General features: G+C 48.0%; 1 protein-coding gene across 7 annotated transcripts in view; it reads right to left on the reverse strand.

The window, feature by feature from the left end:
* The window catches only part of GLCE (glucuronic acid epimerase), a 55,655-nt gene extending 37,676 nt beyond the window's left edge, over window positions 1–17,979 (reverse strand). For 2 of the 7 annotated variants that reach the window (XM_040600619.1, XM_040600613.1), the window contains exons 1-2: window positions 1,763–14,058; window positions 376–475 (exon numbers count right to left, since the gene is read on the reverse strand). The gene's annotated coding sequence lies outside the window, so the exon portion shown is untranslated. Of the gene's footprint in view, window positions 1–7; window positions 193–375; window positions 476–1,762; window positions 14,059–17,488; window positions 17,567–17,841 lie in introns of those variants that run through there. The other 5 variants (XM_040600614.1, XM_040600615.1, XM_040600618.1 and 2 more) reach the window with 5 other exon arrangements.
* Window positions 17,980–25,927: the final 7,948 nt, after the last annotated feature.

Here is a 25,927-nt window from a genome sequence, read left to right on the forward strand (position 1 = left end):
TACTTACCGTCCAAACCGGGAAGACAAAAACCTCCGAAAATGAGCTTTTAGGCAAGGGAGCCCTTCAGCTGTACAACAAACCCCAGCAGCTCATCTCTGGCCGAGCAGCACTGACAGGGTGGCGGAGTCCCCGCGCCAGGCTGCCTGCTTCCCCTCCGCTGGGCAGGCTGGACCTGGGGCTCCCACCACCTCCTGTAAACACACAGCCATATGCCTTCCGCAGCTGCAAGTTATTAAATCCCACGCACGTTAACCATTTCGGCATCGACAGCAGGCTAAACGTTTTGAAACACATTACAGGAACTCCAGCCCCGGAGTTAACCGAACATAGATATTTATTAAGGAGGGAACAGGAAGAATCTGCTCCTTTCTTACCTTAAGCAAAGGGAGGTCGCTGAACTCTAATGCATCTCAGATTTTTCAGCTTCAAAAACGTATCGGTTGGTGATTTAAAGTGATTTCCCTCTCCGATTTCCTACAGGGGAGATGTGAAAAGGAGAAAAAAAAAAAAAAAAAAAAGGAAAAATTTGAAGTACTTAAGGATCTGCAACAGCCGGTGGAGTTGAATTTCTTCCCCTCTATCTGTAAAAATCCTCTTATTCAGTCCTGTCTGCTCTTAAGACAGCACTGCTGACGAATTTCAAGGCACAGCTCTTGACATGCAGAATCACTGAAGGATCAAGAGCATAAATGTCACTTCCTCGAGGCAGCACATCAACTGCAAAGGAGCCTAATCTGCTCTCCCCACCACAATCCTCCCCAACTGAAGAGTAAATCCTGACATCTGCCTCATGCAGAGCTTTCATTAAACGTTTCTGAAGAATTCCAATTTAAAGCCCCTATCTAAAGGATCCCAGTTTTAACTAAACCATTATGTAGTTTGACTTGAGAAACTGCACAAGTGGAAGAATATAAACTGAAAAGCTAATAAAACAGAAGTCAAAGACTAACCTTGAAACAAATTACAGCTGGCTACATCTGAGCGGTAGCAGAGCCTCTGGAATTATTAAATGAGCTTCAGAAGAGATTTAACTAACCAAATTCCACTGCAATGCTTTATTTATGGTATGTGTACCAGTCCCAAAATATTTGCTAAGGTTTTTTCCATCTCCTTTATTGCTTTTGCATATTTCCTAATCAAATCCAACAGGCACAAACCCTATGGAAGCCGGAAGATTTTTATTATTTTTTTTGACAGTATTTCATAACGCGGTGGCCTAAAGTTCCTTAAAATAGAAATTAGATGCCATGAACACAACATCCTAAACAAACGCTATATGTGGATTTAACAGAAATCGGAACACCAGCATCGACTCGGAACACCATATAATTAACTCCTAAAATGGCATTTTAATGGTCTCTGCCCTTCCTCAACTTGGCAATAGCATGTATAATTACCCTCTTATTAGCTCTCTGCATCCTTCCCTTGCATTCCCAATTTAAAATTAAACAAACACTCTTCTGTTGGAGTTTGCCTTCAAGAAGTCTTGTTTTAAAAGGATTACCCGTCGCTAAAAGCAAACTGGGTGCCATAAAAGGAGGCTTATTCGTGCACTTGAAGTCTATTTCTCTATGTATCTAACACACACCTGGATCTTTTAAAAATCTATTTGAATTTTCTTACTGAATTAGCTCAATAATCTTATCACCCATTAAAATTTACGCCAACACAACCTGAGCCTGCACAGTATTTCTTCCTATAATCCTCTTGATGGAGGCTCAATTTAATAAACAAAGGCAGCTCTAATAATTCAAATCTTACTTTCAAAGATGTGATGTGCCTGTCAGAAGCTTTCTGCAACAGCGTCAGTACATTTCTTCAGTCTCTCTCCAAGGCTTTGCATATGTTTAAGCCTGCGTCTTGCTTTTTGAATGCTGATCACTACCGTGTTTCTTTTCTCTCCTTTAAAGGATTAAACGCAACCACACAGACATTTTTATTAGTGCATCATGCACCATTAAATTGTCAGCTTGTCTTCCACAATTCTCTTTAAAAAAAATAAAAATAAATACATGGCCTTGAAAACATCTTTACAACAAAATACTAATTTTCTTGGCACTTCTTTATAAGCTGAAGCAAACAAAGCCAAAATTCGACCAACAAAGCATCACATGTATTTTCCTTACAGCCAGGTTGCAAATGACGAGAACCACTCCACACACAACATGTATTTTTAAAGACCGCTCTCTCCGCTCACATAACATCCACCAGAAAGCCCTTCATTTGGCTCCCCCAAGAGATTTATTTTTATTATTTAAGAGTTCACCCTATTGCCTTCAAGAGTTAAGGCCAGAACTCCCACATTTTGCACTCTGGTCATAAGGGAACAACTCCCAGAGAAGAAATACAAGTTTTTAACAGGAGAAAGCAGTGATATTTTCATCCGTGATGGTCTTCCATACACAAAGGATGGTGCTAACACATGTGCTATATGTCCCGTGCCAAGAAGACGATGGCTTAGGATTCCCTGCATCTATAAAACTTCCTAAGGGTGCTCTGGATTTTTAATACCTCCCTTATTTTTTGTCAATGATTCTACCTGGGAGTGGATCGGCTCTTTCTCATACACTGCAGCTTCCTTCTCTCAAATTCTAATCTACTGATGAAGGTGCCCAAAATTTCCTTCAACAAGCTGTGCCGTGGCACAACTTTCAACTAGACCTGCAGCCCTAACTTGAAAAAAAAACCAGCCAGCACTGCAGAAATTCAGTTCCTGCTCAAATCGAACCCGTTTAGAGGATTCTGCCCATACAAATCTTTTACCTTGTGTCTCACTAACAAGTTTAAAAGCATTTGAGATATTTGACTTCAAAGGCACAAGACTCACTGACGCTTTAGATTTGAACATTCCTTCTGTTTTTCAGCACAGGCAGCAGAATTATCCCTGCACTTCCTCATCAAGGAGAACTCCTCTCTCTCAAATACTAGTAAAATTCCAGAAACCACTGTAGCCTTGTTCCCTGCTGCTGCAGAGATCAGTGCTGGGCAAAGGTGCCCTTGCTCCCTGCTGTCCCCAGTCAGGCAGGACCAGGCGGGTTCGTTACAACAGGTCAGAAGAGAATAAACAAGGAGCATCCCTGCAACAGCTTGGACACAGTCAGGAGAGTCAATCTGGCCAAGTTATGTTTCTTTCTGCTCCTGGCTTGCGGAAAGAACAGCTGCAGAGCCTGGAAATAAACCCTGGAGATTGCCTGAAGGCTGAGCATGAAGCATCCAAGCAGGTGCGTTACCCCCGTTTCTCTTGCAAGGCGAGAGGCAGCTCGTGCAAACAGCTTGCACCGGGGGCTGGAGGGCATCGCTCCAACAGCGAAGAAATCCCTGGGGGAACCTTCAGAAGAGGAATCGAGATCTCAGCACAGGCAGACATCGAGCCAGCTTCACAAGGACTGCAGTAGGTGGAGGGCGAGAGGACAGAAACCCAGCGGGAGAAGGCACAAGTGACACTTCACACAGCCCCGAGGCACGGAGAGCGGCTCTCCTCTGTTCCCAGGAGCCCAAAGCCCCACTGGAAGCAGCAGCCCAACGTGCCAGCACCTCCGCAGAAAACCAGCCAACTTGCAGGTTGAAGGTAAAACACACACACACACACAGTTGCGCATTTAATCAAGAGCTCTTACGAATACACGCATAAAAGGAGAGAGATTTCCAACCATCAGCAGAGACAAGTTTTTGCTCTCTGCTCCAAGCCACCTGCTTTGTTTGAAGCTTTGCTCCACTCAGCTTCACTTCTCCCAACTCGGCTTCAGCGCCGAAATGAAGCTTTGGATTCCTGTTATATTTCTGAAATTATAGTGATTCCAGCACAGTTTGGTAGGTCATTAATACATGTTACTGGGCGATTAGAACCCTTTGCTTACAACCTGCAATTTCAGTGCAACCACAGCAGTGTTATCAGATAATGTGTTAATAACCTGCTGTGTCTAAATACGGTGTTACAGAGATAGGCATGTGCTGGTTTCAGAACAACAAAACAAATAGCCAAGCACACAGATTTTACACAATCAGTTCCAAACTCCCGACTGAAGACGAAATCCTGTTTCTAGATACAGGCTAACACTTTATAAAACACGGCAGGAACTCAGTACCCTCAAACACAATTAAAACAGCAAGGACTTAGTGTACCTTTTTTTTTTTTTTTAAAAAATATTAAAAAGAAGTAAAGAAAAAAGGACTACTCGTAACTGCCCACAGCTTGCCATAGGAGGTACAGCCTTTCCAGCAGCACGGGAAGGCTGGACAACAACGTAACTCCAGCTTTGGTATGAAGTTTTAAGATGCTCTCTGGAGGAAGCCTCACATAAAAAGAACAAGACTTTTCCATCTTTGATAACAAAAGTTTCGACTGCAGGCAAAGCTAACAGAGGGGACAGGTTAACTGTTAACAGGTTAGCTCTACAGCTAATAAAAGCTATAGAGGAGGTAAGTACTCAGCCTCACCAGGAAAGACTTGCAATAGCAGAAGCAAGAGAATCTCGTCCTAAGGCCAGCAGGATACATCCTGAAGAGATGGTCCAAAACCAGTTTAACTAATTTTGTTCATATTACTCTCATGAATCCATAAAAAATAACATTTCTTCTTGACGCCCAGATAGGAGGACTTTATCTTGTTTCTATTAAACAGAACAGTAAGACCTCCTATCTTACTTCAGTGATCTACAAACCAGAATTTGTTGATTCTAAAGCCCAAGATTATTAAGAGGAAAAAAAACCATCATCTCTACTCCACTCCCAGCTGTTGCAGATTTCTGACACTGAGCCACAGGCACAGGCAGGACGCCCAATTTCTTCTCTGAGCTGCGTTTTAACATTTTTCCTATCTGAATCAAGAATCCCACAGGTTCAAATTACACAGTTCAGATCAAGCATCTGACGTGGCCATAAAGCCCAAGATCTGAATTTCTGCTTTCATACAATGCCCGTTGTCAACGTGGCTCCTCTAAATGTGTCGTGCCCATCCATCAAGACAGAGATGGATGTCTTTTCCATAACCCAGCGCTTCTGGTGGTACGCACAGCCACGAGAGCAACGTGGAAGCTGCAACCCGACGTCTCTGCTAAGATGCCAAAGGCCAGCGAAGACTGACGGGCTTAACGTTATGTACTGACCTGCTAGAAGAGAGCGGAGGAGAAAAGGTGCAGGCACAGCAGCCTGCTTTCAGTGCACCGAACACACCGCGTTTCACACCGACATTTGTCATTTATTAAGAGTGCTTTTCAATTTCAATAAGGTGGTTAAAGTGATAGCACCCAATTAACTGCTCAGTAGGAGGACAGCATTAATATTCATGAAACATTCAAAGCAGACGTGGTATTCTTAATTGTCTGAACCCACCACACAACAAAGCAGCACTAATACTGTACCATCTCTCCAAAATATATTTTAAAAAAATAATCAATATTCATTTCAGTAGCTGATTTGGGTTCCATTCTGATTTTTGCCCATTTAAACACCAGTGTTCAGTTCTACCAAACTCTGTTCCTAGTGAAAGAGGAATTTTTAGTCCCATAGAAAGAGGAACCAGCCTAATTCAAGCCCACGGGGTTAAACCTGTCTAACCCAGGTGCTGGCTGTTGCAGCAAGTCCCTTAATTTGAGCTACTGAGGCAGTAAAACTGTCCCTCCCCAGTGCTACCAGTGTTCAGTCCCAACACAGCCAGGTTTTCTGACTGCAATGTAGTGCAAAGTGGTTAGAGTAACAAAAAGAAAGAAAAAGAAAAAGGAAAAAAAGTGCCCATTTAAGATTGCTGTTCTTGTCCTACAAGGTGGGGGCTCTGTTGGGTTATAAGAAATACGATTACAAAAAACACACTCAGACTGACTTCTTTTGTAGACAGTTCTGGGCTAAACACGAAGGACCTGCCTGCCTCCAGTCACCGAAGCCGAGCAGGAGCTCCTGCAGCTTCCCGAGCAAAGCAAACCTCTCCTGAACAGCGGCAGCACTGCACACTTTGCTCTTGCAGCTGCATGGGTTTGTTTTATCGACGTCTCGTTTTTCCATCCTCATCAAGACTCCTAAGCCTCCCCCAGGCAGCTCCAGCCAGGAGGAGCAGGGTGCCAGGGGCTCTGTGCAAACCGCTGCTCCCCGGCCTGGCAAAAGTTAAGTTTGCAACGCAGAACAGTGGAATTAATTTTTTTTTTTTTTTAAGCGCGTCCCAAGAGAAATAATCGTAAATAGCAGGACGCTGAATCACACTTGGGTACCAAGGGGACCAAACTGAACTCGGGTACCAAGGGGAGGGGGTTTGCGATGCGCAGAAGTGACATCAAACACGGTGCAGGACCTGCTGCAACCCGCCCCGGGAAGCAGTGCCGGCAGGGGGCGCTCGGGTGCCGAGCGAGAACGAACCCCGCACAGGCTGGGGCTGGCTCTGCCCCCGCTCCGCAAACGGGGGCGACCAGTTTTGCCCCCAGTCCTCGCGCTGCTGCAAATGCAACCTGTTCGATCCAAAGGCTCATTTGGGGCTCTCTTCCAGCCCCAGCAAAACGGCTCTGCTGCCCCGTTTCAAAGGGTCTCTGCAATCCCACGCACTGGCCGCAGGTGGGTTTGCTTTGACAGCAGAGACCAGAGAATAGGAAATCCCGCTCCGGTCCCCAGGGAGTCCTTCCACTTTGGGAAACTGTTTAAGGGGAAATGTGCACTACCGTCAGTCACGCCAGCTGTTAAAATAAGGAGGAAGCAATGTCACAAGTCAAGCCAAGCATCTTGTTAGATATTTTTTATGCTGCAACATTTTGCAAAGAAAGCTTAAATCTTCTTGGAGAAGTAGACAACTTTATAGCAGCGAAACTTGAAATTCACTGTCAGCACGCAGGGACCTTGTTAACAGTCCTGTGAGTATTAAAACGCAGTGCATCACAAGTTGTATCTTGGCAAGATAACCTCCGAGTGCTCACGTGGAAACTGAATGTAAGGGCTGCAACCGCTAGGAGCCACTTCGATCGTAAAACTTGCCCCACCTAAGTAACTACTGGTCATCAATGGTCCTTCTGGAGCAAGAAACATTTTACCACATGTTATAGATGATCATTTGGAAGTAGCTGTCAGCACAAGGATTAAGCCTACAGTTACAGCACATGTCTCCAGGCAAACGTAATGAGCTGTGCACCTTGGATTGTACACAGCATAAAATATGCGGGGTGAGAACTGCACGCTGTGTCACCCATGGCAGGGAAAATGCAAGGAAGGGGAAGACTGATAGTTGAATTTTTGCCATTTACATCAAGTTAATAACTTCTATGTCAGACAGGTTTTTAGGATCGCACTGGTAGATTTAAGGCAAAAATCAAAATACGTGATTGACAAGAGCCTGCAAAACCAAAATCCTGTGTGCTGCTCCACCATCGCAAGAACATGCACCTTGCAAGCACTGCACCCCTAGCAAACGTTGAGGGAGTAACGCTGGCTGTCCCAGGGACTGAACACCTAGCTTTTCCAGGCACTGAACAGATCGACTTTTGACCTCCCGGTACCGTGCCCTTTTTGTAAACACACATCAGGAACAAGCAATTTAGTAAGCGTCAGAGAAACACAGCATCACCTTAAATCTTCTATAAAATGAAAGACAGCCATTAAAATGTGGCGGATCTGCAAGTGATCTGTAAGCTTTTATTTTCCCAAGCCACCAATGCCATAAAAAAGTTTTGTTTTTTTTTTAAAAAAAAGCATTTAGGTAAGAGACTTAAGAATTATATCTTTAAAAAGGTGAAAAGCTGATAAATCTCACTCCTGCAAGAAAGCCAATTTTTGCATATAGCTAAAAAGTGTCACAATTATGCATTACTATACAGCCTGCAGTGTTGTGGCAGGCCATTTGCATATCTATTACTCTATAAATTTTACAGTCCACAAATACCAAGAATACTTTACTGTTACTGAATGCCGATGCCAAGATTTGCCTTTCTAAGAAAACTCAGAACTGTGTGAAATCCTTTGTCTAAAGCATAATATTCATTGCTGGTGTTTACTGTAATTCTCAGTTCTGCGACCCACATAGCTTAAGGTTTAAGAACAAATTCACCTTCTATATATGTAATGCTTCTGTAAGATATAAGACACCAAATATTTACTTCTAGATGTAGTTCAAAGATCAAATACGAGTTTAAGGACTAGATGTGCGTTGTGACCAACTTTCTCCACGTTATACAAATAGGGATACATAACCTCCTGCCCAGAGCAGTAATAAACTACACATTCAGCAATAAAAAAGCCCTCTACTGAAACATTTAGTGGAATAAGACCCGGGACTATTGAGGAAAGCATCTGACAGACATTAAATCCAAAAGCACATCTTGCATCTGTCCATTCTCACCTCGCAGCAAGGTGCCGATCCCACTCCTACCAATGAGCATTCAAGGTTTTTGATACCGCATGTCAAAAATGTGTTTGTGTGAATGCCTAGCTTAGTTAGATATAGGGTAATTCCCCCATCAGAGATAACCAAATACATGCCTTTCAGTAACTTCAGCGGGTTAAAAGCTGGGGCATGAATGTACCTCCCCTCTTTTTTATTCCAGTGTGATGTTATTTTGTATATTATGCAACGAAGTCCAAGCGTTGCATTAAGTTTTCCATAATTCTTCACTTTCTGTGATAATGTAATAGAAACAGTTCTGTTAAAAGTCTAATTCCCAGCAGGCTTAATATGAACATTCTTTGAGAGTGCTGCTCATGCTTAAAAACAGGCATTAAACAGCTAAAACATTTGATGTTTGGAAACAAAGTTACCCATCTGCCAAGGGTTTTGGAAGCATTACATACCAGGAAAGATTTTCTGTTCTAAAACCATTTCATGTTAAAGAAAAATCTCCAGACGTGCAAAGCTTAAAGCTTAAAAATAATCCCTTCCACTTACTTCTAGCTCTCCCTTGCAAAAACGTTTGTTCACTGCGAAGCACCACTTTCTTGTTGCAAACAGCCACCCATCGCATAAGATTGAGCACTTAGATTTACCTTACTTCTACAAAATAATGGCTTTTATAAATTAATCATAACACTTAAAAATAACTGACCTACTTTGCTTGGCCACCTAGGATTCGCTGCGCACAAGCATTCAAGCTATGAATTACCACCGTGCCAATGGAAGTGTGAAGGTACTGCGCACCAAGCTGAGATTTCATGGCAGGTCGCTGCACAACCTGCAGTGTCTGCATGCTTAGCTGCCTTCAGATCGCTGCTGCGGGGGCTCGCCAAGCCTCCCGGCATGTCACTCCAGGTACTTCCATCAGGTCTCCTCAAACAGAAACGCTACAGCGCGGCTGACGCTGGCGTCAGTGGCGTGCTCCTACCCACTGGAAGTACTTGAAGCGACAGAGCAGGGAATGGCAGGAAACCCCGTCTGCTGAGGGAAGCACTGAAAATAGCTTAAAAGAAGAAAAACAACGCATCTCTTGGTTGTAAAGCACCCACGAGGCTAGGGACAGGCTTCCAAGCAGAGCGGCTGGAAGACAAGCCCAAGAGCAAGCGGCAGGGAGCACCCTTGCTGGGAGACAAAGGCAGGGTGCTTGGGGTGAGAAACAGCCTGGGGCTCACAAGGCCACTGCCATCAAGGAGCATCTTTGCAAGCTGAAGGGCTGCGGTACATCTGTAACCACACACACCGAGTGCTGGGGGTCTGGTCTGTCCGGGCTGTGGAGGTGACCGAATTCTTACCCTTTTTGAATCCTAAATCTCTGCCTCCTGCTTTAAGTTAGCATTAACATATGGCTGAACAGGATGAAGCTGTTCCTCCCACCTACCCAAAGGCAAGTAGCTTTTCTGACAGTTTATCTGCCTGGGAAATTCAGATTTTTCTGGAAGAATACTCAGGGCACGAAAAATATGGCAAAACCCACTAACATGTGGAGGAAGGTGGCTGTCATTGTACAAAGCACACAGATCTCCAACACCTCAGTTGTGGGAATGGCATATAATGGAGATGTTATTTAAATTCACCTTCTGCATGGCAGCTCCAGTGCAAATTTATCATGTGGGCAAGGAAAAAAAACCCAACACTCAAAATCAGTTATAGTGTGAAACAGAGGTGCACAACTCTAAGAATAATAAAAAAAATAATCGTAGCAACTCCAATTATAACATCTTCCAATTATAGCATCTTCCCTGTTCTTCCGCTGACGCCTCATCCTTCATTTTCCTTGTCTGTGGAGCAACCATAATGCTGTTCATGTTCTTCACTATGTTTTGATTATTTAGAAAACCTTGCAAACTGAGGGAAAGTTCTTTCCAGCAACTTCCATGGCTGTGTTTCCATGGTTGGGATAGCTGCTCGCAGCCAGCAGCACCAAGGCGAACCCCGGCCACACGCCTGCAGAGATGACAGGCTCCCGGGCCGGCACAGGCAGCCCCAACTGCAGATGTGTTTTCCCTTTGACTACAACCAGATGGTCCCAGAGCAGCCAGTAGATCCCACTGGCAACCACGCATCACTGAAACGCTCGCCTTCTTCGGGGTATGAAGTATGTGATCTATTTTGGTTTCTCAGCTACATGGAGAAACAGTATATGTATATAAAAAAGAAACCACACTGAGAAAATTACTTCTCCCTTACTGCAGCAGAAGATGCTCTGATCTCATTTGTTGACATTTATCATTAGGAATAGAGACATCTGAAAGCCCTGCTAGGAGAGGAAAGCTTCTTAGGGTTTTTAAGAAAGCCTACATTAAACAGCACGGCTAGCAAGAGCCGATTAGTCCTTCAGCTTGAGATACACAGTACAGTTAACACAACTTGATTTTTTTAGGAGAACGTAAAATCAGCTAAGACAACAAAACCAGCAGTCTTCTGTACTCAACTTCCTATTCAGGTACCTTTTTAACAGGAGATCTTGATGAATAAATATGCCTTGAAGTCATAGCTCAACTCCCCCAAAAATCAAAGTCAACATTTTTAACAATATACGCTAAAGAAATTTTTCCTGCTTATCAAAAAGCCGAAGCGCAAGTCAGATGGACACAGACCAAAAAAAAAAAAAAAAAAAAAAAGAGTATTTTCAAAGGCCCTGCCGCTTCAAACCACAAGCCAGAATCCTATTTTCAGAAAAGCACATCGATATGACAGAGGCTTCTGCAGGTGTACGACATCCTCTCTCTCCAACATCTTGAGGCGCTCAGCAACTAAACACATCCTAAGCTCACTAACTCGGCTTTGCTCGCTTATGACAACCAGTTGCAAACGCAAAGCATGCTCGTAAACAGCCAGCTCCCTAAGCAATTCAACAATTAATCCTTGTATCTGTTCAAATGCTGCTTAAAACAAATCATTAGAAAGAAAATTAAGCCAGCAGACATCCCTTATTTCTTACTCAGTCAAAACACTATCTAGCCCCCTCGTAAAACATCAAACTAAACAAGGCAATCCAAGAGCTTTTCAGGGAAAATATGAATGCAAAAAAAAAATGATAATCAAATATTGTGCAAATGTTACCTAACTGGATAACCTTCAGGTCCATTTAAACAATTGAACTCTATCTAAATCTGTGGCAAATACCACAAGCATTCAGCAAAACGGACGTACCAACCACGCAGGTTAGGAAGCCTGCAGCTCCAAAAGCTTCAGGTACTCCACGGGAACGTATCCCACCGTAAGCAACGAGAACTGCACTTGTAGGGCTTGATTTTTAAAGATGGTTTTGTTGCCACAGCTACCTTTGCAGCCTGGATGGCACTGAACGCCGGTAGCCAAGCCAACGGGCTGTTAACGAAGCAGGGTGGGAAGCGTGGTTGACATTCACCCATTTTGAGTGACCAATAGAAGCAATTTTTTATTTCTTCTTCAGGTGTTTTTTGCAGGAATTAATTGGTATCTTTTGGTATGTCCAAGAATATTTCCATGGGAAATTCAAATATTCATTAAACATAACTGGTAAAATAAGCTCATTCTGTTCAGATTTAGATGTCCTTTTTTCTATAAAGGCAGGAAAACAGCAAAAATACTCCCTCAGGAAAACCACACCCAGGAAGAAACAGGGAAATCATTTCACTTTTAAGACGAAAATCACAGTTTAAGAGGAACAAAACTGCCTTTTCAAGCACGAGGCACACTTACTGAGGGTGAGGTCAACCTTTGGTAACTCCGAGACCGAGAAGCACAAATAAAAATCCTGAGCTTTCACCTCCAAGGGAAGCCCCATGGCCTCACTGGTTCTAAGAGCTCCTGATAAACTGCTTTTGTTTGAAAGCTTTCTGGAATTTCCTGCATACCTTAATGCAATGAAAAAGAGGAAAAGAAATGCACCAACACCCCATTTCCTGCGCTAGACCCGCTCAGGGATGCTCCTCTCAAGCTTGCCTGTTCAGAAGGCTTCTCACAAACGCACAGCCCAAACAAAGTAAACCCACCAGCACCCTACAAGGGGCACAGAAAAAGTTCTAATACTCAGGAACCCACTTGGATTTTCATGGCAAGAAGCAAGGCAGAAAACGCTGAGCTTGAACAAAGCCGCTTTAGAAGCTAAACCAAGCGTTAACCTTCCTTGGTGCCACCACATACAAGAAGATCAAGTGCTCTGCCACCAAGTCGAGCTCATTTTAGCCTCGCTCACTTCAGCTCTGCGCTTACCTTGCTTTGTTGTGGGTCTGCATTAGCCCTAAAAGCCAGCAGAGGTGGGTCACCACCACTCCTGCTTGCAAACCAGCATACCTCCCCAGCGCCTTCTCCAGGGAACATCCAGAACACAAACACTGGACCCTGCTCGGCACGGAAACCCTTTCCTCCAGTGAGCTTCATCAGGCAGACTTTGCTCCTTAATCCAGCCCATCTGTGCATGTCTCTCAACCTGGTTCCAAACCACACACACACTTGCTGAAGTTTAAAAGTCTTACCTGCTATTTTACGTATTGTTAAACTAATACTGCTGTGGAAAGCCCATTTGTAAATAACCTTAATCAAATAGAAACCTTACTGTTACCAACCTTACCAAGGTCAGAAGGAGACACGTGTTAAAGTTCAAGCTAGAAGAGTTTTGGGGTTGTGGGGCTTTTTGGGGGGGGTGTTGTTTGTTTTTTTGTTTGATTTTTTTTTTTTTTGAGTGGCTGACCTTCCTGCTTAACATTTACAGTTGTTTCAGGAAATTCTGTGTTAAGGTTTTTATTCCAATGAAACAGAGATAGATTATTCCTCAAACAGCTGAGATTCAGTGCTCCAGAGTCTCTATCTATACAGTAGAGATTGCATAGGCAGCAACACAGGTATTCCCCAAACGTCCTAATTTCCAAGTGTGACTTCAGACCACAATAAGCTCTAACTCCTGAAAACATGGCCAAACTAATTTATTCTGTGATCAACAAGCTACATGTAATCAAGAGTCTGTAAATCAGATTTTATAAAGTGACATGAGCCAACTGGTTCCTATATCAGGAGACACCAGCTGATCTTTAACAATACAAGCAAATATAAATGAGGGAAAAAGAAAAGGTGGCATACTTGAGATAAGACACTAATTAAAAGCTCATTTCCTTTGGAATTAGCAGTGAGCCTTCTTTAGAAGGATCTTATTACCTTGCATTTTATCTGTCACCTCCAATATTTCAAATTCAATATTAACATTTAAAACACAGCTGAGAAGCTACACGTGGTTTTCATGTAAACTTTGTTAAATACTAGCTAGATCATTACAAAGGCTTTCTATCCTGCTGCAGGTTTGCACACTGCTTCACACAGATTAAAAGCAAGTGCCAAGGCTCACCTGTGGCTCTGTCGCCCAGTACGGCACAAATTTCAGCGGCAAGGAGGGATTAAAAAGCCAGCAGCCCACTCATCACACACAGAGGATGTGCCATGTTCCAGCGCTGACAAGACACTGAGAAGGAGCAGGAAGCAAAAGCGATGCCAAGAGGAGATGAGGTGAAAAAACAGAAGCTGCAACTGTGGAGCACAGCAGAGGGAGTCAAGAGAATAGCGAGTGCTGATAGGAAAGCAAATTTACATTTTGTTCTAGAAATGCCAAGTGAAAATCCAGCATAACTACAGAAAAGCTGAAGTTGCACTAGGCTTACTTGCATGAGCAAACAGTCCCCAAATACAAGCGTGCATTCCCAAATTTTATTTAGAAGCATCAGAGTTTTAGCATTAGGGGGGGAAAAAAAAAAAAAAAAAAAAAGGAAAAATCACAAAATGGCAATATTGTAAAAGGGGAACAACTTCCGACATTTTAGGTCTGCAGCACAAGGCTAAACTGATGAGTCAACTTGCTTTGAAAACCTGCAGAAATTAAAAGTTTTGACTGTGGCTTTGACATGAAAGCTAGTTCATTAAAAACATACCCAAATACTAAAGTAACCAGTTTAAGAAATACCTCATTAAAAACGTACCTTAAAACTAAAGTAACCAGTTTAAGAAACACTGCCAAGTAGAAGCCTTTTAATCTTAGGGCTCAATTAAATGTTCAGAGAAAGAGAGCTACTTTAAATGTAACCTCAGTGAAATCCAACTTATTATTTCCCTTCTCTTACCAAAGGGGTAGAGATCCTGAACAGAAAAGAAAGAAGAAAAGCACTGAAGACCATTAGGTAAAAAACCCCACAAAGCAGCAGTTTTGATTCTCACCTACTTACGCTACAATGGTACCACAGGTGACCACTGCCACTCCTGCCAAATATTATTTTTAGGGGATCGGGGTTTTCTTTTGTGGTGGGATCTTTTTTTGTGGGTTTTCTGTTTTGTGGTTGGCTGGGTTTTGTTTTTTAACACATTTTACCTGTTTCTCTGAAGCAGTCACCCAAGGCCTCTTTGTTTACCACAGCATGTGCACTAGCAAGTGACTAGCACACCTCTTGTTTTTCCTGCTGGAGTAGCACTATAGACTCAGCATTACAAATGGAAGCACTATTGTTAAAGAATCAATTGGACAATGAAAGAGCTGAGGACACTTGTCTTACAGAAAATTACTGTCAAATGTTGCCAGACCCAGCCTTCCCTCTTTCTGGGCCACCAGCCAGATACTAATCATTTCAGGTCCCTACTAATTTTTAGCTGTGTGACACACTGTGCGATACAAAAAGGGCAGCTTCGTCCAGGCTGTGCTTTAGGATACTTTATTGATTATTAAAAAAAAAATAAATAGCTACTTATCCTAAATGTAGACAGTGACATTATTAGCTCATGAAAAGTTAAAGGACTTCCTGTGGCACCATCTGAAGGGACACTCTGTATCTCCTTATTAATTTAAGTCTTCCTACCTTATTAGAGCACAATGGCAAAAGCCATTCCACAAGGTGGGCAGACAAAATAGTCGTGGAAGTTACGCTGTATCTTGGTAAGAAGGGATTCACTCTTTTTAAAAAGGTACAAAGAGCACCTGGATAATCGAGATGCCTTTGACCTCAATTGTATTTATCGATCACCAACTGTATCTGAAGGGTTAGCAGTCCACTGAAGTGAAAACAATGCCTTTAAATAAACAGCACAGTATTTCACCCAGATTTCACAACTATGCCAAAGAACATCTTGGTAGGGCAAGATGCCTCTACAGATATATTGAATATTGTTAAGGCTCATTGCAACTGGCCAAGTTTAAAGCACATAATGACCTTAAAAACCTTTCTTACTTGGCCAGCTCTAACTAGGAGAACTATTAACTATTGGCAACTCCTGCGTCTAATGGAACAAGCCAAAAGGCTCAAGTTCCTAACAGTCAAAAGAATAAAAACAGCCCCAAGCCCCCACAATTTTTGGGCTGCGCTCCCCTGAAGCCAACAAGCATCAAGTGGAAGAACCAGAAGATCACACTCCTGTATGCACACGGATCCTCTTCCACTACCTGGGAAGCTGTGAAGTATTTGCTTTTGCAACATTGCAATCTTGTTTAAAGGCAGAATATATTAGCTAAAACTTTGCATCATAATACTACGATCGTGCATCTTTCTTACGCTACTCAAAGCAGGCAGAAGCAGAACAGCCCACAGACACTCAAACCTATCTGCAGCTACAGCACGAGCACACCTTATTTGTGTTCTCGTGACTCTGCCTTACAATAAAGTGCCCAAAATCTCTTTCATTACAAGATATCTTCAACAGTTTCATGCACGAGGTCTGTAGCAGCTGATCTGCATGCTGTATTCTGAACGAAGCCACAAATCCTGGAAGGTACTGTCCTCATCATTTGAGCACTCACCTGCACTCCCTCTAGCTCTTACAAAACCCATGGGTATTTTTTTAGCGTTCCCTTTCCCAGGGAGCGCGTCGAGCAGGTTTTCTCCTCTTCACACTCTTCGCGTGGGTGTGAACTCCAAGAGGCACAATGAAGAACACATATAGGCCACGTCTCTTTGCATTAAGCCTCGCTGAGGAGGGCGACTGTTCCCATACTAACATACCTCCCGCACAAAACCCACTTCGCCGCAGCCTTCCTAACAAAGCTGATTGCCTCTCGTTATGCCTGCTCCAGCGCTCGCTCGGAGCACGCCGCAATCCTTCACGTAAATAGGTTTACAGGTGGCTTTTACTTCACCGGTTCCAGAAGCACGGGGAAACCTGCAGTTTGCTGGTACAGAAGCACTTTCTGAGCTTGGTTTGACACAGCCTGACACACCTTAAGCTCCCAGTGAAAAACCACGTAAGAAAGCTCTCTGAGTTTAGCTTTCCAGACACCCAACTAGGCATCTCAGCCTTACTGCAAGCGCCTTCGTGTGGGCTTTGTTACACTTTGACATCTCGGGTACAGACGCGAACACACGCAAAATGCCTTGACGGAGCCAAAGAGCACCCACAGCTGAGCAGGGGCAACCCTGCACCCCGCCGGGCCACAGCAGCGCTTCCCCTAGGTATACGTGATATATTTATTACTATATGTACAGAGAGAAGCTGCCTGAGGAGCGCCTGCCATCCCTTACCCGGAGGGGCCCTGCGAGACCCCTCAGGCCCCTCTCACCCAGCAGAAGCAAAGTTGCACGACATGTTCGACATGTTCGCACCGCTCCTGACGACGGCAGGGCCCGCGGGCACAACCCGCCCGGTGATCCCCGCTGAGGCCCAGGAGGCAGCTCTGCCTCCCCCTGAACAAACCCACCGGGTTCTACCGGGACCCGGAGGCCTCAGTTAGCACAATTTCCCCTGCTAGAGTTCGGTGCGCCTTGAGCCGCTGGGTGTTTTCCAGGCAGCTGAAATCCCACCGGGTGGAGAACAGCGGGTGCCCCCGCGGGTCCCTCCCCGGGCTCTGGGAAATGCCGAGCCCCCCAGCCTGGCCCAAGCACGCCCAGGCACCGGCGGCGCGGGGCGAGTCCGGTGGGCCCCGGCTCCCCCCCGTTCCCCGAGCAGCCGCCAGGCCGCTGGATGATACAACCGGCCGGTCCGAGCCCCCGGGCCGCCAGCACCGACCGCCCGCTGAGGGAAGAAGCGGCCGCGGGGGCCCGCCTTGGGGCTGAGGGGCCGCGGCGGCTGCGAAGAGGCTGAGCGAGGCCTGCCGGGGGAAGCGGAGGAAAGCGGAGGGGCGGCGGGCCCCCCGCGGGGCGGGGGCGGCGCGGCCGGGGGCGGCGGGAGGCCCGCCCGGTGCCTACCTGCGGGGGCGCGGGCCTCGCTGCCGGCGGAACCCCAGCGCCGGGCAGGCGGGGCCGCACGGAGGAGCCGCGCCCCGCCTTCCCGCCGCGCCGCCAAATGGGGAGCGCGGCGGGCGGGGCGCGCCGAAGGTGTTGGCCAATAGGAGGGCGCGGCGCGGGGCGCGCCGTGACAGCGGCGCCGGCGGGGCGGGGAACGGTGGGCGGGAGGGGCCGCCGCACCGGGGACAGCGCGGGGCCGTTCCCACCGCCCTCGGCCCGGCCCAGCCGCACGGCGGGCGGCCCCTGCGCCGCCCCCACCGCGCTCCCCCCTCAGTCGCGGCCTCGCCCCGCCCCAGCCACCGGCGCACCCCTACCTGCGCGGTGCCTGCGGCATGGGTTACGGGGGCGGGCGGCGGGACCTCCCGGGCAGCGGCGGCGCTCGGCGGCCGCGGCTGAACCCCAGCAGAACCCCAGCGCCGGGGCGGGCGGGGGGAGCGGAGCGGGCGGCCCGGCCCCGCCCCTACTTCCCGCGAGAACGGCGGGTAGGGGCGGGGCCTGCCGCCGGCCAATGGCGTGCGCAGGGACGTGGGCGGGCACTCCGGGAAGGGGTCACTGCCTATTGGCTGCTCTGTGCCACGCCCCTTGGCAGCGCGCACGTGGAGGGGCGCGGGGCGGGACCGCCCTTTAGTGAGGGGGCGAGGCGGGCGCCGGGGCGGCTGCCGGGTGGGGCCACTAAAATAACGTATGAGGGGGGGGTATTATTTTACTAAAGTAATCTGTGAGGGGTTTTAATTTAAAATAATGTGTGAAGGTTTTTTTTATTTAAAATAATGTCTGAAAGTTGGGATTTTTTACTAAAATAATGTCTGAGGGGTTTCTTTTATTTAAAATAATGTGTGAGGGCTTTTTTACTAAGTAATCTGTGAGGAATTTTTGTTTGAAGTAATGCACGAGGGTCTTTTCGTAATATAATGCCTGAGAGTGTTGTTTTGGTTTTTTTTCTAAGATAATGTGTGAGGGTTTTGTTTTTTTTTTTACTGAGGTGATGTGTGAGGGTGGGGTTTTTTTGCACAGATAACGCATGAGGGTTTGGTTTTTTTACAAAGATAAGTTGTGACTTTTCTTTACTAAGCTAGGGTGTGAGGGTCTAGGGTTTTTGCCTGAGGTGATGTGTGAGGGGGTCAGCAGTCCTGTACAAGACCCTTCCCTGCAGCAGGGTGTGCGTCTGCCCGCTGGGGATCCGGCCCCCGCCCCCCCCCGGGGTGCCAAGGGGTCCCCAAGGGGTCGCCCCCGGCTCTGCCCCTTCCCGGTGCCAGCTCCCACCATAAGGCCCGCTGGGCCGCAGCCGCCCCATGGTTTCCCGAGCAATGGCAAACTGCACCTTTCACAGATTTTACTGTACTTTTTTTGTCTAATTCTCTGTTGACGTCGTTGCCAGGCAAACTGAATTTTACCTGTTCCTGCTCAGCGCACAGAAATCGCCTCCTTAACCCTCCGCTGTAATGTGGGGTGACACATCGAGGCGCAGGGCACCGTCCTCCATGCTGGTGGCGATACCCAAGCCGGAGACACCCAAACTCTTCCCCCCACAAACAAACCACGTCCCTGGGCAGGGGCAGGCGCCGAGTTCCCCCGTAGCGCTTCCAGCTCTTGCCCCAGCTCCTGCAGAGCCACTTTGCTCAGCCGAGCAGGAGCAGCGTTCAGCTGCCCCAGGGGGTTTGCTGCCTGCTGCTGCTTGCAAAACCCCCTTTAGTGTTTCGCAGCCTTGCCCGCCCCACACCCCGGCCCCCTGGGCTGGCTTCTGCCTAAGCTCACCCACCAGCTCCAAAAAAGCCTTTGCCGGGTGCCGGTGCGGATCTGGGAGCAGGGTGCTGTGGGGTGTGTGGGCTGAGTGTGGCGGGGCCCTTGGCATGTCCCGGCTGGGTGGACCCTCGCAGCCCGGTTTGTGTGTGGGCTGCACGGAGGTGGCGGTGATTCGCCCCACACCACCCGAGCCCACCTGCCTGCCGGTCTTTGATACCAACAGCCTCTCCGTGCTAAAATCCAGGTTTGGGGCGCTCCAGCTGGAAGAGGTGGCTTGACCTTCCGCTGATTTTAAATTAACCAAGTAAGGCGGCACTCAGCAAGTGTCTTAATTACAGTGTTATCTTCATTACTCATTAGCAGACCCAGGAAGGTGCTCACTGGAGGTGAGGGCTCGGCATTGTCGTGCCACCTTCACCCTGTGGCAGCAGAGCACGGCCTTTCCATCTTATCTTCAGCACCCGCAGCTCGGCAGCGGTGGGAGCAGGGGGCATGTGTCACTTGGCACCTTACCGGGGCGCGCTGCAGTAAACAAGGACATGTATAAAAAGCACAGATCTGGGTGTTGACCTTTGGTTGTGTTGCATAAGCTGGTGAAGGTCGTAGGCTGCAGGGACCTCTCAAACACTGGGAGTCTGGTGGCTTTGCAAAGCAGGAATAGTCTTAAAAGTATTGTTCTCTTAGCTTGGCCCGAAGATTGTTCCCATGGCAATAACCACACATCCACACCCCGCTCCGTTGTCTAAGTTATTCGTTAGTCTTATTTGTCACACACCATGAAAACAAAATCATAGGGTAAAATGCAAAGTGATTTACAGATAATGAAAGGTTATTGCCTTCTGCTGTTCCTCTTTGTGCGCAGAGGGAGCGTGCGGCCGGAGCCAGCCACGCTGAGAAATCTCCATTGCAAATCAGTGCAAAATCCCACTGATGCTTTTACATTTGCCAAATGTAATAGGTCGAGCAGAATACATCTTTCTGCTTTCATGTAACAAGTTCTTGAAGTGCTGTACAGGAGGTACCTTTAAATGAAAAAGAAAAAAGGAAGGGGGAAAAAAAAACAACCCAAACCCCAGTTTATTTCATTAAAATGCAAGATTAAAAATAAGGCGTCCAAGTAAAACTTGAGGGCCCCTTTCTGCCTGACATGACAGCACAGCGGCTGTCCTGGCTTGTTTAAGTGCTCTTAGGAGTCTATCTAAAAGCAAATAGTGTCCTCAAAGTGTATTGTAAAGAAATATTGCAGGTGCTTTTGTTCCAGCACGGGATAAGGGATTTCAGCACAGGCCTCATCTACTGTAATGCATTTAAATAGAGCTTAAAAGATGCGGTTCGCATCCTAGCATAAAAAAAATTTACATTGCAATTATTATCTTGTTCCAGATTAGCTGCTGTGCCCTGTCTGCGAAATCCTTTCTTTCCGCCAGCCCGATACCAAGCTCGGTTATTCTCCTTTCAGCCTCCTCCTACACTGGGCTCTAAGCTGATGATTCATGTATTAATATGTGGTTATTTGATGACTCCTCTACCTCCACTGCTGCTATCTGTCTCTAGCAATGGAAGGAGGAAATGAATTCTTAAAACCTCAGGAACAAATAGTCCATGCACGGAGATCAATCCTGCTCCCGCTGACGTCAATGGAAACATTTCCATCGGCTTCAATAGGGGCAGAATTAGTCCTATATATCAGATATTAGCTTGATTTATAACCTCGCAAAACTCCGTGTGGCTGAAGGGGGAAAGCTGTATCTGTTAAAAATAACTTGTGGGAATTAAGTGACTGTCAAAAATATTTCTCTTCCGAGGGGGAAACCAGCTCTTGGGGCTGTTGGTTCTGAATGGGGGGCTGCCTGTGGGGAGCATCCCAGCCCTGCTCAGCTGCGGCCAGTGCCGAGACCCCCAGCTCTTCAGACGGGGCTGTGATGAGTTACTGCTCTTTAATTAACTTCTCCGTCCCATCCATCTCCATTCCGAAAGCTGGATGGCTGCAGCAGAGCCGCTCGATGCCCCCTGCCGCAGGGCAGTCCCCGACCCTCGTCCCTGCAGGGAGTCACCCGCTTTCAAAACAGTTTTTACTGCCCAAAAATAAGAACTTAATTTTATTCCAGAATTACCACTGTGGCCACACACAGTGCACCGAAGCAGCCGTGCTGCGCGTTAGCAGCGGGCAGAAGGAAAAGCCCCAAATATCCTCTTCTTACTGGGGCACGAGGGATGAACGCTGCCTGGGCTCACCCCTGGCACCCCCCGCTCCTCGGTCCCCAGCTCCACCAGTCTGGGACCAGTGGTGCTGGGGACAGTAGGGACAGGTCACGTCCCCTCCCTGTACAAAATCTCACACCCAAACTCCCAGCTCTGGAGCATCTCCCTCCCCAGCCCTGCCAGGCAGAGGGAACAAGAAGACCCAGAAATCATCACCGGTCCTTCGTTTCCCTAATTAGAAGCCACCAGCTAATGAGATATCATCCAAGCAAAATATTAGGAGTCGCATAATAATTATATCAATGAAATCAACAACAATTTAACAGCAAAGGTTAATTACATTTATTTAAAAACCTGATAGACAAAATGATGCTCAAACAGTTGGGCAGACTAATTGAAAGCTAATGTTGCTCTTAAATTGAATTTCAAATGAATTTTACATCCATAGTTCATTTTGCTAATTTCATTCCTTGTATCCTGTAATTTGTTGGCAGTGATTGATTACTTAAGTGAATAATATCTATGTACCAGGACCACTTAGTAATAGAATATGCCAAGTGTGATCATACTGTTAATAAATACAGTTTCTTCAAGGTTTCTCTGTCTGGATTTCAGAGGAGCAGGGATGCGGTGCCGGGGGGGTTGGCCAGCCGTAAGCTCCTGCTTGTAGTTTCTTTTTAACAACAGGTTGCAAAAACCTTCCTATGCTGATGGCAGCTGCCCCTCGCAGCCCTCCGGCAGCACTGATGCATGGCAGCACTTCATCACCTCTCAAATCCTCATTTTCATTTGCCAATGGATGAAAATTTATAAATTGAGGGTTTGTCAGGGAATATTCTGCACACAATATTCTGTGCCAGATGTGCTGCAGCCAGCCTTCTCCTCTCCAACCTGAAGCTGCGGACCCCTGATGTCCCAACACCGAGACCCCACGTCCCAAGGCTCAACCATCACTCTCAACCCCATCAACTAAAGCAGAACCCCAACAAGCGCTGCTGCCTCTTCTTGGCCTCTTTGAAGCATCCGCTGCTGCAAAATGAATGCAATTATATCTTAATAAAATTTTAATACAGGGAATTATGCACTTTGCATCCAACCAACAATTAGCTGTTGCTATGCTACAGCCAGAGTGTAATCACAATAATGAAGGCAGCCAAGGGAAGGCATTAATCAGGAGGTGTATCATTATCTGGCCTCACCCCCTGCCTCCCCAGCTCCTGATACAGAGCCTCCTGTTGCTTTAACATGAAAAACAACCCCAAAACAAAGTGGACCCTGGGCTTGGAGGGAGCAGCCCCTCTCTGGGCACCATTTCCCATCCCAGCTGTGCCTTGGTTTGGCCAAGGAGCCGAGGCTGCCTGCACCCCACTGCTCCGGCTCCGTGCCCACTCCAGCGCTGAAACCCCACGAGCAGCAGTGATCCCCCCTCCCCAACTTTCACGTCTTTTAATCATTTATTCCTTGGATCCAAAGGAAACATCCGATGAACCGGAGATGTGGGGGAAAACGGCAGCTGACGGAGCTTCTGCGGATGGAAGGGGAAGAAATTCATTAATTTTTCATCGCCATGGCTGGGACGTGAGCAGCTCAGTATTCATCATGTCAGCAGTGACCTTGATGCTGCCTCCATCCTCCCTTGGAGAGCGGTTCCCCACCATCTGCTGAGCATCAGCCTGCCCTCCTGCCCGCCAGCGATGGAAAACACCCCGGGGTGGGAGCGAGCGCCGGCAGGCGGGTACCACTGCTGGCATGAGCAGGCAGGGAGCAGGCAGCTGAAAGCCTGCAAGATGCTTGCATGCTCTGGAGCAGCAAAACTACCTCCTGCAACATGCCGAGGGGGTGCACGCCGGCACGTTGCAAGCCCTGAAACAGGAGGAGCAACCAAATTCCTCCCGACGAACCATATGCACGGCTGCAAAAGGCCGGCGGTGTGCGTGCTGGCAGGCAGGCTGCCAGCCGCAGGGCGGACATGCTATGTTGCGGTGTCCCCAAACACCGACGCCTTCCTCTAAAGGAAAAATAAAACCCAAAGCCCACCTGGCTTGCAAGACCCTCTTACCCTTCAGAAGCACAGCTGCGTGCTTCTCATCAGGGTGGTATCCCCATTTCTTGGGTGTTTTGCAGGATTTTCCCCCAAACCCCCTCTGCTTTGGGCACCCTGGTGCCACGATGCTGAAAAAGAGCTAAATTCACTTTTTTTTGTTGTTTTGTTTTGTTTGGAGATGCTGCAAGCGTCGGAGCGCTTCAGCACCCTGCAATTCAGTGGGGATGTGGAATGAAAATGATTATCAGCAGACGCATAATGATTCATTCTGTTTATAATTGCTTCAAAACGTAGGGAGAGTGGGGAGATGTAATTAACTCTTCTTTATGATTGAGATGAGTGTGTTTTCCTCGGCCATGTGATGCTGCCACATACAGCCACAATTTTTTTCTGGCGCATAGATGTATGCATGTGAATGGAGTCAATCTGGGAGTGTAGCTGAAATATATCCCTAAAACACCATAGCTCCACATGCAGGAGGAGTATGTATTTCCCTGCAAGCCCCAGGAGGCTGCGGCTGTCCTGATTTTCCCTTGGATGTGGTAAGCAGGATCTTACATCATCCCCTGATTGAAACAGTCCCCTTAGTGATGGCGCGTGGGCTGCCATCGCAGCGGTGCTGGTAAAGGGGCACCCTGGTCCATGCCCCAGAGGATCAGCCCAGGGGTCTGGGGTCACATCCAGGTTCCGTTTCGCAGCGTGGGTCTCTAGCAAAGACGCTGAGCAGGTTTGGTTTCCTCGGCTGAAGCTTGGAATGGACGCAGAGCTGCGATGGGGAGTGCAGAGCTGAGGAGAGCCTGTGCAGAGCAAGCTGGAGCTGGAGGAAATGCCACCAGGGGATGCGGTGGGATGGAGAGGGAAGGGGAGCTCCTTTGCCACGTGGACACCGCTGACAGAGCTCCGTTCAGCGAGCTGCCTTCCATTTCCATCCTGCCACTAATCGAGGAGGCAAGGAGCCCGCATTAGGCAAGGTTAAAAGAAAGTAACACTTGACTTTGGGGTCTTCACCTTGTGCTGTGTGTTCGTGGGGCACCGAGAGCCCACTGTCATCTGTCCATCCACCACATGTCAGCCCTGGCCATAACCCAGAGGGGATCGTTACCCAGCCCATCTATCGTGCTGCCTGAAGCAGATTTGGCCACGGGGTTTGTGTCACGGCCCCATGTCAAATGATTTCTCCTCTCTAGCTCCAGATTTCCCAACATGCTGGAGCCGATTGCACAGCCCACATCCCCGCTGCCTCCCCAGTCACCTGCTGATTTAGGCTAAAGTGATGAAACCAGCGTCCCAGCCGTTCTGGGATGAGGCTGGTGGAGTGGACTGCCAGCATGGCACGAGGGTCCCAGGTGTCACCCCAGGAAGCCCTGCCACCCCCCTGCAGCTTGCCTGCCCTGTCACCTCCAACAGGAGGGACTGGGGCAGGGACTCGCTGGGGCTGCAAGAAAAACAAAAGCAGGAAGGTGTATGTCCCAGTGTTGGGGGGTTCTGCCTCCCTCACCATGCCTGCAAAGGGCAGCGGTGGGGCAGCTCCCAGTGCTGGGCTGGCAATGGGGACAAGGGGGCTCAGCACCCGCTGCTGCCCCGGGCCTCTGGCCACATTGGTGCCTTCCTGCAGCTGCCGTGGCTAGGGCAAGGCTTTTTAGGAGGCCAAAGTATTCACAGGCAGACACGCAGGCAAAAGAAGGAGCATTGGATGCAATGACCCAGGACGGGGCTGGATGCTGTGTCAGCTTCAGAAAGCAGCGGGGTTTGAGCATCGCATCCCAGCTCCAGCAGTAGGAGGGAGGGAGCAGAGGGGAAGCAAAGCTGTGGATGGGGTTGGCACCGGGAGGCAGAGCAAGGCACCGCATAGCTCTACAGCCCAGGGCACGCCGGCGGTCAGCCCAGCCACGTTCAGCTCTTGTGCCCTTCCAGCAACGGTGGATGGCCAACAGCACCCATTCTGCACAGCGCGATGGCCCAGGGACCATCGCATGGGGGTGCAATCCTGCCCCGCGGCACAGCTGGGTCCCTGGGCACCCGTGTTGTGCCCAGGGTGCGCAGGCAAAGCGGGATGCCCGGGAGCACACCATGCCGGCACCGGCTGCTCCTCCAGCTCCCGGTTCCACTTCGCTTTCCCCACGGGTGCCTTTGCCATCAGATGCATGTCTCATCCACATTAATCCTTCCTTTTTCTTTTCTTTTTTTATTTTTCACACAACAGCATCAGTGTGCCGCCCAGGTGGCCTCTAACAGGCCCCGTAAATCTCCGCGGGGGGGGGCGGGGGACAGCTCCAGGTTGTTTTGAGCATCGATGGGCCACTGCGGCTCCCAGCATGCTGGCCAGGCACGGTGACACTCCGCACCCCGGGGACCCCGGGTTTCAGCAGCCCCCCCGTCCCACCAGCCATACCCAGGCGGGGGGTCGTGCT

This window comes from Falco naumanni, chromosome 7 (assembly GCF_017639655.2).
Source record: "Falco naumanni isolate bFalNau1 chromosome 7, bFalNau1.pat, whole genome shotgun sequence".
Lineage (NCBI taxonomy): Eukaryota > Metazoa > Chordata > Aves > Falconiformes > Falconidae > Falco > Falco naumanni.